Consider the following 18,958-nt stretch of genomic DNA (forward strand, 5'->3'; position numbering starts at 1 on the left):
AAGATAGCTTTAGAAATCTAACTGAAATTTACTATGAAGGCTGGAACCTGGCCATAATTTAGGTGGAACAAGAAGACCCTACACTGGTGAAAAGTAGAATCCAACAGCAAGATAAAAGCCATTAAAAAGCTGTCTCTTACACACACATTGATCTTCCTTCTTCCTGTAGTCACAAAAACATCTCTCATCTACTCACTGAGAAGTCTATTTTCATTTGAAAACTACTATTTTGAAGAATTTAGTTTTCACTGATGGCCTGTGGGGAAGAACGAAGGGAGACAAAAGAAAACAGGCTCATCCAGCACTACACCTCACTCCATATTGCTTAAAGTTGTGGGCATTTACAAACCAGCCCCCAAACAAATCAAGGAGACTGAGGTGAGTGGACTTGGGTGAAAATAACTTTGGAAGTTAAAATATTGGAGAATTTATGCATTAATATGTAATTAAAGAGAGGTTGAGACGCCTTGCAGACACTCAACCATTACTAAGAGCATTCTGAACATTTGGAAAACATAGCCTGTATTGAAAGAGTTTCTGCATGAGCTGTACAAATAGTTCTTGAACTGAGTGCAATTTCTACAAGCAAACTTGTGAAAAGAAGAAAAAAAAAATCATAAAGAGAATGGAACAGAAGGGGAAAATTATTTCAGTAGAAGATTCCCTGCTTTGCTGGCCCAAACATTAAGTCTCCAGAAGGCTTCTGATGAACGGAGTACATTCAAACGTGTTGAATAGGTACTGCAGGAATGCTGGCAAAAACATGGCAAAGATGCTAAATGCTGAACTCCTCACCTGCCAAGCTGCAAATTACCACTCTGAGTATGCATGACACTGCTGCAAAGCAAAGCCACCTACACCAATAGCTACACTAGGTGCAAATACACATCCACTCCAACAGCTTTTGTTAGCTCCCTGATGGCAAAGAAATACAACACAAAAATAACTCAACTAACGTGGGTCTGCCAATCAGCCAACAAGCAAAGAGTGAGCCCTGTATGAACAGATGTAAGGGGAGGAAACAAAAACCCCATACCAAAAAACCCTTTGTGAGGGCATGTGTGGCAGAATGTGATCAGTTACTAAAGATGCCAACACTAAGTTTCTAAATTCCTGTCTGCTGGCTTGTCAAGTGTCATTTACAAAAATGCAGCCTGAGCAAATGAGACTTCATGACTCAAGATAGTGTAGCATCAGAAATACAGGATTCAAACTGGTACATCTGGTTAATTCATTTATAAAATAGAGAAAAACTGAATAACCACTCAGACATTTGAAGAAAGTATGCAGTTGCATCTAATATTGGTACCACTTTTCATTAAACTAGGAAGGTTACACAAGTAAGAGGTTTAAACACGTCTACTAAAAATATCAAGAAAACTTAATTGTACAATTGCACTTTTTTGACCCCCAGTTGTCTCCATGTTGCTTTAGATGTGCTTATTTGGACAACTAAGGCAAGCAGATTAGACCACCAAAAAGAGCTGGAGAAGCCATTATCTATCCAGTCACAGAAACATAAACCTGAAACGTTTATATTTACACATTTTAACCAGAGAACACCTGTACAGGTAATTCTTAAACAGTTACAACTCCTTGTTAGCAGTTTTACTAGGGACCAGCAACATTTGCAGAACCAAGAACGTGCCTACCATTTTCTTCTTCACTCATCTCACACTAAAAACTTCAAACATACCCATACAGAAACAGCAAAGTGATCAAAAGGTGCCTTTCAGACCAAAAAGTATCCATTTATAAACATACCCACGCCAAAAGCCATAGCATGTTTTTTGAGTAATGCGGAGGAACTTCTCTATGAAGAAACTGTATTACAGTTTTAACATTCAACAATACTCTAGATTTGTATGCAATGCATCACCTTATCTTTCAACACATTTTGGTTATTGCAATCGCCTCTGCTCCTAAGGCATCCTGTCCTCCCCACAACTTCTGTTTTAATTAAAGGTTTATGTGTTTACTTCAAGACATAATGCTGTCTCCTGCCTTCTGCTAGCCCACATTTCACCTGAGAAAACAACATTAGCCTGTGTGAAAGGATATGCTGGGGGATAACCCTCTTTTTTCAAATCTTAAATCTTCATACTTGCAGCAAATGACTTCCATATGGGCCTGTGCTATTCATGACTGATTTCTACTCAAAGGCAATTCCTGCTGAAAGACTGAACATAACCAATTCAGCCATGTTTTAAGACAATTATGCTCCCACCCCACACCATGCTCCTCATGCTCTACACAGAAAATTGCTGCTGACATAACTGAGTGATCTACACATTTCTGCTCCAAAACACGGTTTCTGTAGTAATTAACTCCAAGATCTCACACACACACCCCCAGCCTTCCATCCCTTGCAAGGGCACAGGTGGGCAGGCTTTGCCAGCTTGCAGTGGTTTTTCCTCATGGGCTTCTGACTCCCAAGCAAAATCTGATCACCTCGTAGAACAAGTGAAACAAATGCTTCTGAACAGCTGAATCTCACAGGCACCATAGGAAATACCAGGAAAAGGAGTCCCCAGAGAAGAGGGAACTGTTGGTGGGTGTGGTGACAGTGTCCTCCTGCAACCCTGATGCAGAGGAATGATCACAAACCTTAAAAAATGCCAGCTGCTGCTACATCAGCCATGTAAAACTAAAAAAAAGCAAGCAAAGAACACCACACCATGCCCACTAATGAGCCTCACATGTCTAGGCAAGTTTTCCAGGTTAAACGCTCACCAAATAAAATTCATTCTAGAGTTAAAAATAATTAACAGCAGGTAGGGTGCCATTTATAAAGCAGCATTTCTGAGGGGATTGTTATAACAGCAACTGAGCAAACAAGCCTGATATTGCACAAGCTCATTCATTCCCCTGTTTGCTCAAACCAATTGCAAGGAAATACCCTCCTCCTTATACACAAAGGCTTGTGAATATGTTTAAACTTACTCTGTGTGAGAAACAAGCCAGTTAATGGGAATTTCTAGCTGCAAAGGACTGTTTTCATCTAAAATGCTAAAAGACCAGGGTAAAGGTTTCATAGAAAAGTGGTAAAACCCTTTAAAATATAAAATTTGAACCAAAAAAAGCCTAAACCACAGATAAAGATGACCACAGAAGTACTTGAGCCTAGGAGAAATATCACAATATCACTCTTTAAAAGACTCCTGCATAAAAATGGTATAGTCACAAGCATGAGAAAAAGCTTACCATTAGCAATCCCAGTCCTCCATCCTGCTAAATTTTGCTCCCCTTCCAATCCTGGCCTCTTTCCTAGCAGTATTTCAGAAATAGCACTGTACAGTAGGTCCTGTACTCCAGAAACTATTTTACTTGGGTTGCACTTTTCAGCAAAGATGATGCTTCTTGAGAAACCAAGATGATTTCTCTTGAGTTGCACATATTTGTAACATCGTTGAAACTGATCTGATTTTTTAAAAAATTACATTTACACTCATTGTAAAAAGGACATATCACTTTTCCCTCATTACAAAAAGAAAACCCCCATTTTGCAGACACAAACAGTTAATACCTCAGCAAAGCACATGAAGAACCTCTTTAATTATATGGCCCATTGAAAGGCATTGGGGCAAGCTTCTAAAGGCTTAAAACCACGAGGCCCTGAAGCATTTTGTATTTCACGTGACTCCTGACTAATCAGTAATTTCATCAATATTTAGCCCCAACTAATAGCAAAAGAAGGATAAAGTTTCCAGACACAGAAATAAGTTTCACTATATTCTTTGTGATTGTCATGGCCAAAACTAAATCCCACACCTTCCTCTGACATGAAGCAAATACAGTACATAGCTTTTCTCAAAGCCCTGGAATTTGATCGTGGCAGCAGAAATAAAACAAGGGAGGATGTAGATGAGAAAACAACTTGGAACAGGCACTTTTTATGCCAAGCTCATCATCTGTGTTATTAACACATTGCACATGGACCCCACATAATGTTTTGAGTTAAATTAATCATAATTAATCTATTGACATGGGTACACATAGTACACAGTTATTATTTCCTACAACAGAGACTTATAAAATACCTTTATAAAAAGTTATAAAACTGTGTGAGAAATTAGTATATAAAAAGATCCAAGGAAAACACTATAAATAGACACAAATAGTAAGAACTGAAATGATCATCCTGAATGAACTTGGGACATCCTAGTGCTCTATCATAAAGAGTAAGCAAGCAAGGACAAATAAGGACCAGAAACACGATTCAGGCATTCTACGTGGGGATCAAGAATGCTCAAGTTGCCCAAGGCAAGAGGGTAAGAGGATTACTACAACCCACTCCTGAAGCAAGGGAGTCCCAGGTGACCTCCCATACAGGAACAATTACAACTTCATTAACTAGAACCTAGAATTACATTTTTCTCATCTTACCATGAAAGTGCAGTTGCGATTACTGAGACAAAATATTTAACCACTGCCTTTGACAACATGAACCAAGGTAATGTTTATTTCTAAGGTTCTTTTCGTAAAACAAGGCTGTTTTAAAAGGGGACTCATGAAAGAGAGTAAGCTGACAAGCTCTCAAGAGTATGTTTCTTTCAAAAGGAGTTGCATGCTGCACTATTGCTGGCAAACAGAGGCAAGGTTGCAAAACCACTTCCATTATAATATTGTTTGCATGTTTTTGGAGGTCTGTAACTTTCTCAAGCTTTTCCCTTTTTATTTGAAAGGCTTCACATTCATTCTGGGAACTCTCTCAATAAGCATCTGAACATGCTTCTTAAAATCCATATTAAACAAGAATTGTACTCTAAAATGTGATCACTTAGGGACTACATAAGAGTGTCTGAAAAAGCCTGTATGACCATTCCAAACCTGACATCCCTGTTAGCTCAGGTACGCAATCAAAATGTTGGGGAACGGGATTTACACACCTAGCAAGTGGAATAGAGTCATTAGGGTTGGAAATGACCTTTAAGATCACCAAGTATGACCATCAACCCTCCACCACGTTCACCACTAAACCATGTCCTCAAGTGCCATATTGTTTTGTCAAACACTTCCAGGGATGGTGACTCCACCACTTCCCTGGCCAGACTACTCCAATGCTTTACAACCCTTTCTGTGACGAAGTTTTTCATAATGTCCAACCTAAAACTCTGCTGACAAACTACTATTTTGCACTCTTTATTTTTTTCTGCTTGTAATATATCTCTGGATTCACAACCTAGGTTCTCAACAACAACAAAAGAAAAAAAGAAGCAAAGAATTCTGAAGAAATGTAATATAAACCAACAAATTACAAACCAGCAGCCTTCCATCTGGAATTATTCAGAGGCACATATGGTCATATTTTTAACGTAGAAAAGTGTTGTAATCTGATACTTATTTGCCTTTCGTATGATTAGCTGCTCCACAACACACTAGCTTTAGAATATGAAGCTCAAAATCAGGTCTTATTAAAGAAGTATTAAGTTAAAATTATTGACTTCTTAATTTCAGATATTTCCATAAAATATATATTCTAAGGGAATTAGGTTGGCTTATTTTTTCATTTAGCATATAGCAACAGTAAAATGAAATTAAATCACATTTTCTCATCTGGAACATATGCATAACTGCCTTAATAAGGACAGCAAGACAAATAATGATAATTAAATGGGATAATTATATCATTAGCCGGTTTCAAGTTTGGGGTTAGTTTGGTTAATAAACAGTACTATGTTTGTTTATGTTTGATTTTTGAGAAGACACAATGACACAGGTGGATGCGTAACATTAGAGTTTCTCAGAAGGCTTTGAAAAGGAAAATCCATTCTGTCTTTTCATACACCCTTTCTGAGGATGGCAGGAGAAGGACAGGAAGAATTGGAGGAAAAGCAGCAGAGGGAGAAGAAAGCTGCTGGGATTTGTAAAGTACTGGGATGTTCAACGGCATCCAACTGTCTCCCCAACTGCTCTACTACCACACCAAGTTGTTTTTCCTCCCTCATAGCATCTGTCCTGCAGCCACGCATCAAGGAGGTATTTTCACCTCTGGGGTGGGCAGTGAACCACCTCCACCCACAATGCTGGCAGACAGGAGCTCCACAACAGAGACAGACAGGTCTTTGCAAAGGGGAACTGGACCACAGGCTGGCCATACTGGGCAGCACACACCAGCCAGGCACCTTCTTTAATTTCATTGCCCTCAATTCAAGAGCTCTTCAAAGGGGCAGAGGCACAGTGCTATCTTTAGTTTCCAAACCAAGTTTTCAGACCACGATCTGCCCACTCACTTCCCCACATCTTCCATCCTCCAGAGACACGGTGACAAACGGATTCCCCCAGTAACCTCCCACAGAGCCACTAACAGTGACCCATCAAAATCAAAGGCAGCCGTGACACTGGTGCAGCCTCCTGCCCCTGGGCTCCTCAGGGAGGGCAAAGCTGAGCCTACAATGCTCAGCAACTCAAAACTCCTCAAAGGGCTTCTCCAACATGACTGAAAGAATAGAGTTTCTGCTGTCACCCCTGGACATTGGAGAAAGTGGTTACCATGAGATAAACCATCTAGCCTGGCACCTCAGATCAGGAATCAGCTGATTTCCTGCAGAAACATACCCATTATCATGCTAATGGGCACACAGCTAATCCTAAACATTTTATACAAGAAATCGTTTGGGCTTCAAGTGCTCACCTTTTGTTTTTCTCACCCTCCTGCCCTCAAATATAGTCAGTACTCAGTATTCACCTGAAGAAGGGTTATAAAAACAGACTAAAAAAAAAAAATAAATAAAAAATTCTTTGCTTCCCAAGACAGTAGAGTCACACTCAGGAGCCTGCTGTCCTCTACTGCCAGAGCTGTCTCTCAGCAGCCCCCTCCAGTCCTCCAACACAGCTTCATGCACCACACGGTTCGAGCCATGAGACGGGTCCAGCTCTTCCCCCAGCACAGTAAGGTACCATGCAGATGAGCTTACATGCACAGAGCAAAGCACTCTTCCCAAGGCAGCAGTGCATTGTCCTTCCTCCAAGCAGGGAACGCAGTGAAAACACCACCCGAGCTTGAATCCATCTGGCTTGCTCTTACTGACCCTTTCAGAAATGTTCTTATACAAACAGGAACACTGACCTACTAAAGGACTACAAATTAATGCCTCAAAACTAAAACTGAGGGGTTTTTATGGTAGGCAGAAAGTAGCTGAACTGCTCAACACGCAGAAAAGGGAGTAGAAAAGTGAAATGCAAAATGAGAGCAGAACACCACACACGGCAATAAAAAGATCACAGTATGTAACAGAAGAGCTGCAATACCTCTTGGTAATTATAACTGCTCTATACCACTGCTACAAGTCACTTGCTAGATCAATAAGAGGCAGCACTAGAAAGCACCTAAATACAATTGTGTGTTCAATTACAAAACCAAAGTTTCCTACTTATTACATTGACGCATGTGAGTTCAAAATAATACTCCCAGTAATAAAGCAGATACAATATACACTATGCATGTGAAACAGTGTGCACAGCAAGAAATCATTAACTTTAACACCGCAAAACATAAAAATTAGCTGTAAAAACAGCAGAGAATCTCCAGTGATCTGATGCTGCACTTCCTTCTAAGTTCCATGTTGTACGTGTGTAATTGCTGCAATAAAAGTCCTTGGAAAAATGACTTACGTCAAACAAAACCATCAAACCATAACGATTAACAAATAAGTGGAATGTATCTCAGAGTATAAAAAACTCTAATATAAATGCCTTTATGATTATTTGCTATACATTAAAAAAGTGTAGCTCTATTTTGCAAAAACAAGTTGCTTCCTATTCCCATGGTAGGTTATCTTAAAATGCATTAACCATTCTGCAAACAAAAGAAAAATAACCACAAAAATACAAATAGCAAAACAACCCCATACATGTATGAGTCTTCAGGAACTCTAGGAGTCTATCTTACAAATATCAACAAAACATTTTCTTAATTCATAAAACTAGGAGTAAATAAACTATCCCTAAAAAGAAGTAGAAACTTACCTACTTTCAGTGTTTTACTAGCATAGAAGATGGTCCCCCTGATGCTTTTAGTACATAAGCACACATGAAAAACTAGACAAAGAGAAGAGGGTAATGAAGAAGACCATATGGCAGCCATTATCTTATTAAATAAGAAGGATAATTCTTATTAGAAGAGAACTGAGCAGATCCTGGTTGGACTGAACAGCCAGTATAGTGCAACAGCAGCAGCACCCTCCTGCTCCAAGATCCCTGGAAGTGGCCCAGCAACACAGCAAGTTAGCCGAACATCAATGTGATTGAGTTTTCCATTTTGAGAATGTGAATGGTTCACATAGCACTAAAGGTAAATTACTAAAACCTATTCTAACACCTGTTTCCAAGAGAGAAAATTGTTTCTATAATGCTGAAACCACTAGAAGTCAGCATCTGAGTAGAGCACAGATTAGAAAAAGGGTAACATGACATAAAGTAGCCCATGACAAGCACGGTGAACATGGCAAGTATGTTGTACACCACCTGAAGAGTTTTCCAGCAAAAACTTAAAGTGAAAAACAGAAAATAGTATCACACATAGAGTAGAAGTTTTTAAAAAACCCAAATAATCACAAGAAGTCACCCACAGAGAAACTGGAGAGGCAATGGTAAATACTACAAAATTACATCATGTTGGACAATCTAGGTATTCATAGTGAGGAGCACATGTCACAGTAGTCTAACACAACAGAAAGAAACACCATTTGCTCTGCAGAGCGCCCCTCCAGCAGCTGCAGCTCGTCAGCATCCCTGTGAAACCTCACAGGGAGTTCCCCAGGGTGGCTCCTGCAGTCTCCAATTAGAGGCCTTTCTTCCAGGAGCAGACATTTTCCTTTCCCTTCCCTGCTACAAAGCTGCTTGTTCACAGAAAGTCGTAACTATACGTGATACGTAATTATTAACATTAGCCCTATTTTGTGCAACCACACGGAAGTCTCTGCTGTCACACCACCCAGCTTCCCTACACATCACTTAGGACCACATCTCCAGGGTCTTGATCCAGAGGGGTTACCCCAAATCCCAGTGGGGATCCAGCTCTGCTCCCCAGCATGACAGTGCCCACAGGCAGCACGTGGCTCAAGGCCACCAAGCAGCTGCTCTTCATGGATCTTGGAGGAGAACGTAGGATACAACATGAACTGTGCACAACACAGAAGGGGGGATGTTAACACACACACATTAAGGCTGATGAGGCAGATGAGAATCACTAGGAAATGGCTGTTCCTGCACCCCTATTTCGCAGCAAAGAAAGACGCAGATCAAAGGCAGGAGCCGGTACCTGAGGCTGTTAAGCCAGTACTGCGACTCAAGGGTTTGTAACATCCCAGAGTAATTATGCTGATGAAGAAAACTTGAGTTAAGAGTCAATAGGCAACTCTTAGATGACATCAACCCTACCCATTCCTCTTCCAAAAATACATACCCAAAGATCACATGACAGTAGAAGAGCTGTTTGCCAAAATGCAGCTTCTTGTTCATCTTAGGCAAGTCACTTCTTTCTAGTAAAGATTTCTATCTTCTTCTGCCTGCTAATTAGTTTGACTTTGAAGGTATTTTGAGTTTTAACCCATATGCTGTATGCAAAAGACTCTGTAAATAGCAATATGGCAATAGACCAAAAAAAAAGCTACTTCAAAGGTAGCTTAAAGTTTTTTAAAGCCAAAATACATACTGCAATGCCTAAGATAGTCAAGATCCAGCAATACTGACAGGAAACTAAAATATGCATTAATCACACATCCAAAAGTAAGTCCAGATAGGGCTGTATTACATAACAGATATGTTGTATGTAAGGCGGGGGTCAGTCTCCAGGGAAACAAGCGATACAACAGAGGAAATTGCATCAGGACAGGTTTGGATTTGATATTGGGAAAAGTTTCTTCACTGAAAAAGCTGTCAGGCATTGGAATCAACTGCCCAGGGAAGTGGTGGAGTCAACACCCCTGGAAGTATTCAAAAACCACCTAGAAATGGCACCTGGGGACACCGTTTAGTGGTGGGTTAACAGCTGGACTCAATGATCCCAGCGGGCTTTCTTTTCCAACCTTAACAATTCTCTGATTCTATAATAACAATGTTTCAACTGAAGAATGCATCTACACTTTAAGGAGATTACAGGAGCACTATGTAATGATTTTGTGCAGTGTTTGAAGAAGTCAAAAAGACCTGTTGCAGATGCTGCTGAAAATGTAATATACCACCAGTTCCAGTACAAGCTGTAATGGCATTCTCTGACATGTTCAGTTATGGACTAAAAAAGGCCAGACTTTGATTCCTTTAAATAAAACTGGGGAAGCGGGTGGGGGAATGTCAGTGGGTGTACGACTATATATATACACATACATACATATATATATATACATATATATATACACATACACCCAGACACCAGAGTCTGGAAATTTCCCAATTAGTTCTGGAAACTCAAATAAGGACTATTCAAATTTTATCTGTTTTAAATTAACTTCAATTAAAGGCTGAAAGGCAGATGTAAGTGATCTTATCAAAACACAAATCTGCACAAACTGACAAATACAACTCAAGCTGCAGATACTCTATGCAAGTTTTCTTGTCAATTCTCTTTCACTTTCCTGCAATTCCCTGTCATTTTATCTATAGCTTTGAAAAAAAAATCCCTTTGTGGTCTGTAGAAAACAAACAGCAAATGTTGCCAAAAAAGCAGCAGCCAAGTTAGAGCCCTTTGGCTGGTCAAGCTGCTGTAGCTATAGGAGCAGGAAATTGAAATGTCTACTGCAAATAATAATTAAGTAAATGCAGATAATTAAAAGCATATTAGCAAGAACCTCTACAAGCAAACCTGTATTATTTAGCTAGGCAATAACTGACCTGATAGGCAGAGAAGGAAACAAGGTAAAATCTCCACTCTGACAATGCTTCAAATACCTTAACCCAGTAGTAAACAGCTTACACTCTTCATTCCTGAGGTGGATGACCACGCTGACATTTGACTACTAAAAGTCAAATTAAATGCTCTCCCAACCTCATATTCCTCTACCATCAGAACACTATACGCACATACAAATATTCCTGTAGCAGAGCCACAAGCTTGGCACACACACACAAAATGAATGATCAAAAATCTCTTCAAAACTCAGATGACATGATATAATGAAAAACTGGTCTCCCATCTCCAGTTCAGTAAGCAGGATGCCAGGTTAGAGTCCCACACAATACCACACCAGCTCACTGACAAATTATGCCAATGAAAAAGCAAAATCAGTTTCCTCCAAACAAATGTTTTCTGTATTTGCTAATGCACACCAAAATATTTTACCCATAATAATCCATTCTGCAGTACACTAAGATCAGAGATTGGTAACAACCACCAGTCTGATGCCCACAGCTTGAATTCCTCCAAAGTTTAAATAGATAACAACTATTAACATCTAAAGGTTTGGCATCTAAAAATGAAAAATGGAAGCCTATTTCAGAATTAAATTTGTCATCCGGTGAGCCTTTGAGCCACCTGGTCAAATGGAAGGTGTCCCTGCTCAGGGCAGGGGGTTGGAACTAGATGATCTTTAAGGTCCCTTCCAAGCCAAACCATTCTGTGATTAAACAGTAACTTCTACTCTATATTTGTCCACATCATGAATAAAGTAGGATTGTTTTTTAGTTCTTGGCTGGGGTGGTTCTAAACTTCAGAGTTTACAAATTTGAAGATTGCCAGCTTCTATCTGTTTTCTTTGCACCTAAACCAGCTAGCATGGAAAAGCTTGCAGCGTGATGTTAATTTCACACAGGAATTATCTCCACGCTTTGACAATTTTCCAGTTGAATCAAAAATGTATATCAGTTCGTAATACCATTACTGACTAATATGCTGGGTGGACTTTGGAAATGCACCACCCAAAGTTCTACAGCACTTGGGGGCCAGCAATTGTTTCTTCCTAATTCAGATTAGTTACTCTAGCAAACAACACAGGAATAGTGCCATACTGGAATATCACTTCTAATGAACAACTAGCAAGCCCAATAAAGTGTTCAGGAAAAAAAAAAGTGTTTTCCAAGAATCTGATACCCATTTTTCTCTATGTATAAGAGGAAGAGAAGCAATTTATATTTTTAAAGCTCCTTTGAAAATATTTCAAATCACCCAACTCTTTGTTTATAACCAACACTTCATCCCTCCAAGCATCTTTCAGAAAATAATACAGTCACATATTATAGAAAATACAGAAAAAAACCCAGATCTGGAGATCAGCACTGCCAACATGTTTTTCTTAAATATGTCATATAATTTTCACGGAAAAATGCCATCATTAAACGCTTAGAAAATAGACATGCAAATGGACTCAGTGCTGCTTCATGCTCATCCTATGAAAGAATATAAAAAAGAAAATAAAATTATTTTTAAAAAACCCAGAGTTTGTACTGCCTGTTATTGTCCCTCTTGCCTCATGGCTTTAATGGATACATGTAGAATTCAGAAAGCAAGCATCACAGCCACAGAAACCACTGATTTCCTGCCAGGTCTCTCTGATGGCATTTGCACAGCATATGCTGGGAGAGAAGGAGAGAGCAGCTCAATGCAGAATTTCATAGTTAAACAAAGTTGTAATTACCTCCTTGTTAGAGCTCGTGTTTAAAGAAGCTAAGTGATACTATGCAGGCACGAGTATTGCCATGTCTCTGAATCTTTCAGCTGAAAGAGTTTAATTTATGGCTCCTACTGCTGGAGATTCCTCCTTTCCACACCTCTCTTTGGAAACAGCGAAAAGCACATTTTTAGAAATGCTCTTCTGAAATTCCATTCAATCAAACTGCATCCAAACAACTCCCAAACTGTACCAGTTGCAATGCACTTTCACACATCTGAAGTGGACTCTGCTCCCAGAGAAGCCCAGATGGATGTGTGCAGCAATCACCTCAGAACTGCTCCTGCTCCAAGAGTGAGTTCACCACAGCTCCACCAAACCAGAGATGTGCGAGACAACCTTTCACAGCGACCCTTCTCCTTCCATTCCACGTGACCAGGTCTCCAACACCTATTGCTCCTGGGAAGGAATTCGGTCAGTTGTGCCCTACCTGACAGATTACATCTACACTTCAAAGCCACTCCAAAGTCTGCCTATTGGTTATAGAAGCCAGAGCTGCTGTAAGATATGTAATAAACACACAAAAAAAGTTACTCTGGGGAGGTGGCATCCTTCCTCAAAAACTGAACTTGTAAAACTGAGCTCTACTCTGCCATGTTTTAACAGAGCTTGCCAATTCAAATCTTGAGTTCTAATGAAGGAAAGATCCATACAATGCACACAGCAGGAAACGCCTTAAGAAAATGGCATGGTCTGCTTGTGACCAAGAATAAGGGGGAAGGAAGCAAACTCAAGCCCACCCTACTGCTGTTCTTTTCTACAGTGATGAGCACAAAGCTCATCAGAACTCTGATGTAAAAGCAACATTTTTCTTTTGTTCTCAAAAGAGAAAAAAAAAATATAGTAAACTGTAAGGAAACAAAAAGTTCTACCATTCATCTTATGTATGTTTGGGACTGTTAAATTAGTTATGCACGTGCAGGCTTGCTTACCTCAGCCACTGACTGAATTTAAGCATTTTAAAACAATTTCTAGTACCCTTATGTCATCATTTCATTAAAAACTATAAAAAGTGGTGAAATCATTACCTCTTTGTTTGGACAGCAAACATAAATTTCTTGTCAACAGCCATTTTCTCGCTTTTGTGTCTCAACTCAGAATAAAGAAATCCAAGTCTTTTGTCTTTAAAATTATAAGGCTCCCACGAAAACCTATTTTCATTTACTTTAACTAAATCATATTTCTAGATCTAACTAATTTACAGCATCCCTTTAGGGAGCCAAATCTGGGGCTTAGAACCATTTTTTTTCATTTATCCGCTGGGTTTCAAACTCCCAATTTTCCCAGAGGATTATGAAAGCCTGCCAATTTAGCTTGATGCATTAAAACTGTTTACACAAATCCAAAATACAATCAAACATAAACCAGTCTTGGTTTCAGCCTTCCCCTGCTGTATTTTCTAAGTCCAGAGAAACTGGCCAGAGAAATGGGAACCAACTCCAGGCTGGAGCACTGCATTTACAGCTACAAGTAGAGCTTCAGTGAAACGAGAGAACCAGGTGACAGACAGCAGTGAGTATTTTTCTTCAATTTAATGCAACATTGGAAATTCCATGTAATTGTACAAAATATATCATATCCAACAGATATCATACCCATTTACAGTGCATAGCTGTTGCTCCCTCTCTTGGCCCCTCACTCTGCATTTCTATTATGCATAAGAGTCACTCACAAGAACAAGAAGAAGCTCCAGAAAGTTAAGAAGAGGTATTTAAATACAAAAAGTAAGCCTACTTCTACAATAAGAGAGATTTGCACTCAAAAATATCTTGCTTAAAAAGCTACAAAAGCATGCAATCCACATCACCAGATGGGGCAGAAAGCCAGTGTACACCACCAACCAAAGAAAGAAACTGGATTCTCCAAGCAATTGCTAAAAGACAGTTGTCCTTTCCAACGAACAGCACTGTCATGCAGAGTAGAGCAGTGCAGCCATTAGAGTCGGGAACGGGGTCGAGAAACCAGCAGTTAAACAACAAGACACAGCTATATTTAGTAAACAAGTTAGGCTGAAACTGCTAAGGATGAGCAAAAGAGGCAACCCACTGAGAGGCAAAACAATCAAAAAACTAATTAAGAAAACCCTAGTTTATTCAACCCAGTAAAAAGTCTTAGGGCAGAAAGCTTAAGAATATTGTAGCACTCACTGATGGTTTGTAGCGTGAATGCTTATATCATAGAGCAAAAAAAAAAAAAGTTAAATAAAAATAAGAAGGAGAGCAGGAAGGAGGAAGAAAAGAAAAAGGCAAAACGAGAAGAGAAAAAAATTTTTGTATGTTCCAAGATTTAGCAATAAACTCAGGCTTTTAATGATTATGGTGCTGCTTTCCACATCCCACCCTTCCATGAGCACCACCCATCTACTTTCTTTGAACGATCAGCTCAGACTCCAAGCTGCTCCATGGACACAAGCTTTTGCAATCTGAATGCTCACATGTGTACTGCCTAAAGAGCACTCAAACTCTCAGAAAAAACTGCACATCACCATGTGGTGTCCAGTTATCCATCCTTCAGCATTCAATGAAAGAAAAGTCCAGAAAACTAGAATTCTGCATCAATTTAAACAAACAGATGAAGAAAAAGAGGCAAGTAATTCCTCTTTAAACTGCTGATGCTCACTTGTTTACAGAGAGGAAAAGCGAGGTGAGCAGTCCTTCCACCTGAGCTCCTAAGTATCCGCAGGAAGATTCCTTGAAAAGGAAGTCAGTGAAGCTTATGAAAAGTTGTTTATGATGTGATTTTCATCTCCTAAACAGAAGAATGTCCCTACTAGAAATACTCAACACCAGCAAGAGCAGTCACTCTGCTGGTGTTGAGTATTGCACTGTCATCATACATGCCATGTGCTATAAAATTAATTATCCTCTAACACCCTTCCCATTACATTATGTGTGGGTAAAACAGCAACAACATTCTTGGCCTTACAATCACATTCATTAAGGATTAGGTTTAGCAAGAACCTAAAGAGGGAAGGGAAAAATAAACCTCAGTAATTTATACAAACCACACCAGGAAGGGAAGCAACTCTGAAGAGCAAGGAGTGACATGCAGATCACCCTGTACTTACTAACAACATGATTAATAACAACGCTGCTTACAGAACAAAATGCTGCTTCAGAGAATTTCTAGGAACACTGCTCTTGATCAATTTTTCCCTCTTACATACTTTATGATATAAAGCATAGAAGGAAAAAAACCTTTCAGAGTAGGTTCTTCAGGCAAGAGACAATCCTGTCAGATAACTCTACTGCCATATCAGAAGTATTCAGTTGGAGAGTAAGAAAAACACACTGTAAGGCCAGAAATTATTGTTAGGATCCCAAGCACGAAAAGCCTTTCTAAAGGAAAGAGAAGTTCTAGGAGAGGAGTTCTAATAGACTACTGTGTTTGAGATACTGTTTCTTTTTTGTTGCTGTTTGTAAAAGTGAGTGTTACTAACAAGGAAGGCAAATATTGCCAATTGCTCTGTGCAAAAATAGGACTGTTTTTTTAAATACAAAATCCTTTGCTTTTCAGCTGGCTAGAGAGCAAAGGGTTCCTTCTCACTGCACATGAACTAAAGATCTCTTCAGCAAAAGGTGAGCCGCCACCACCAAGTTTCTAAAGCAAACAGCCTGTTCCCTCCTTGCTGCTGGAGTTTACTCTCCCCTGGCACCAGCCAAGGCCATCCTTTTCAGGCAGGGGAGAATGATGTCCTGCCAAAGTTTTTATTTTTAAGAAGACCAGCACAGTGACAATAGCACAGAGCAATCCCACGAGCAGAGCCCTGTGAATTAGGCTGAGCTCACTGTTGCTATGAGCAATTGCGTTGCAGCACCACGGCCACTTCTGCAGTCTAGACGGGCAACGATAAAACCTAATATTCTAGCCCAAATAAATGACAAATACCCCACACACTCATTTTTCTCGGTAGTAAGCCCAGCCAGAGATGAATCATGATGCACACACGCTTTCCAGGCTCACAGCACCAGTGACCACAAGATCCTCTCTGCCTGAGCCCTGTAGCAGCTCTGCCCCCACGCACCAGGGGCTTTGGAGAAGCCTTACCAGGTTTTAGCACAGCCACAGGTTCAACAAGCACTGCTGGCTCTTCCAGGGCTGAGAAGCAGCACACATTCATAACGCTGCCTCAGAACCCACCTGACACAGACAGCTTCTGCACAATAAAGGCAAGAAGTGGGGGAAAATGGTATGAACTTACCTCCACGTCACCCCTCCAGTAAGCAGTTAGCATATAAACCACAGTTAATAGCAATACATACACAGTGACAGAACAAAATGTAGATACTACACAAAATGATAAAAAAATAACTTCTTTTATTATGTCTCCAGTTCTTCATCCAGTAACAACATCAGAAGAGCAAAGCATTGGTCTCCACTTCGTAATCCCAGCTCTCCTTTACTTTCTATTTCTCTGAAAACAAAATGCAACGGCTCAAACAATCTTTTAAAAAAAATCCTAAATTATTCTGCTTGCCTGAGACTTCAAGACAAGAGTGATTTTAACTTCTCTGTGAAAATATCTTCAACCATAGAGAATCCTTCAGTAAAGACTCCTTCTAACCTTCAGGGCATCCTGCACAGCTGCACAGAAACCACAGTTTGAAATGAGAAGTTGAGACTTCTCCATTTTTTTATGAGTTACTATTCTGCCACAGACCTCAATAACAGAGAGAGCCCTTTTGAAATGCTTTCCTCCATGTTGTTATCATACACTAGTGACAAACTTGGAAAAGGCTGTAGCAATTTTTTAAATATAATCTGATGAATGCTTCCATATCTTTGTTTACCATGAGTTATTGTTACAAAGCTCAACTAGCAGAAGCTTTCTCAGAAGGGAGAACGATGCAGCTGCTAAAAGCCATGGAAAACTATCCACCAAGAGCACACCTCACCAGCCCCAGGCAGCCTGTCAGGGCTGGCTCTTCCTAAATCTAAACCTAGCAGATCTCCCAGCTTAGACACGACACAGCAGAGTCACCCTAAGAGCTGACAGCTACGCACAGCGCCACCTGGTCCCACCTACCCCTGCTCCCACTGCTTCCCTCCCACCACCTGTCATGCCTCTCCTACTCGCTAACAAATTTAGGCAGAAACCCACCAAAACAGCAGGGGCAAGCAGCAAGGCAGTAAAGTAATATAATCCGTGATGATACCTAAAAATCAAAATTACTGTTGGCAAAACTGTCAGTCTTCTGCAGTCCTGCAGCCGGCTCTCTGATGGGCATGTCTGAACCAGCTCACCCCGGGCCTGCAGGCACCGGTGTGAGAGTGGAAGAGACGCAGGGCAGCAGTGCAGAACAGACAGGAGCGAGGGATGAAGCAGGATAACGTTTCCTGACAGCCTTAGCTGCACTATTTCCCACATGGGCTTTTTTGTTTCTTTGCCTTTTTTTTTTTCCTTTTGCTAGAACTTTCTGCTTGACTCTTTTGGAAGAATCAGCAGTGCTTTCTCTGCCCTGATGCATATCTTCAGGCTGTTTTGATGAGGACCCTGAGAGGCAAAGGAACTTGGCAGCGTCAGAGCCAGACGCCCATGCTGTGCTCCTGTCTCAGCCAGGGCACAAGGCAAGAGCCCAGACACCCAGTCCAAGTTCACAGACTTCTTGTTCCCATTCAGAAGCACATTCTTTGACTTCGAGGGATGCATCGGGAAAAGCAGATGGCCAGAATCCATTGAGCCCTCTGACAACCGTCATGTTGGAAATGCCAAATGTAAGATACGACTGTCCTACTTGAGACAATAAATGGGATTCAATTACCACTGGGATATTCTAAAGGTATTGAAGTCACAGCAAACGGGAAGTAACTCAGTGCTTTATCAAAATAATCAATACCTATTTTAACTGTGCAAGTTAACTCATAACATAGAGGTTTTTTTACTGTATACAGTAATTGTATACTCTTAAGTAGAGTGCTACATAAGCACTTACTAAGCCAATAACCAAAACAATTTTCTAAATTACATATAAAATGGTTTCTTTCATCTGTTTATTCTCATAAAAATTTCAATGTGGAAGCCAAAATAAAACAGCTGCGTAAAGTATTTTCAACTGCAAGAGACATGCAAGAAGGTATTTCTGCCCGTGCTAGAGGGCACAATCTGTAATAACATTTCGCCTTCCAGATAATGACAAGAGGCATTAAAAGGACAACTCGCTCTCTAATAAGCCTGCTTGACTGGTTGAGCATGCACATACATAGATAGCACAGTTTTGCCAAAAATAATTTTAATTAATTTTTACATTTCATTCTAAATTACATTAATTTATGGCCTTCCTAAAAGACATTTAGCAGACAGCTAATTAAATTCAAGCCATTAGATTTTAATTAGAGATGTTTAAAAAAAAAAAGGT

At 40.1% G+C, this 18,958-nt stretch overlaps 1 protein-coding gene across 1 annotated transcript in view; it reads right to left on the minus strand.

Annotated features, from left to right (window-relative positions):
• EML4 (EMAP like 4) overlaps window positions 1–18,958 on the minus strand; it is a 149,100-nt gene that overhangs the window by 127,759 nt on the left and 2,383 nt on the right. The window lies entirely within an intron of this gene.

This window comes from Corvus hawaiiensis, chromosome 3 (genome assembly GCF_020740725.1).
Source record: "Corvus hawaiiensis isolate bCorHaw1 chromosome 3, bCorHaw1.pri.cur, whole genome shotgun sequence".
Lineage (NCBI taxonomy): Eukaryota > Metazoa > Chordata > Aves > Passeriformes > Corvidae > Corvus > Corvus hawaiiensis.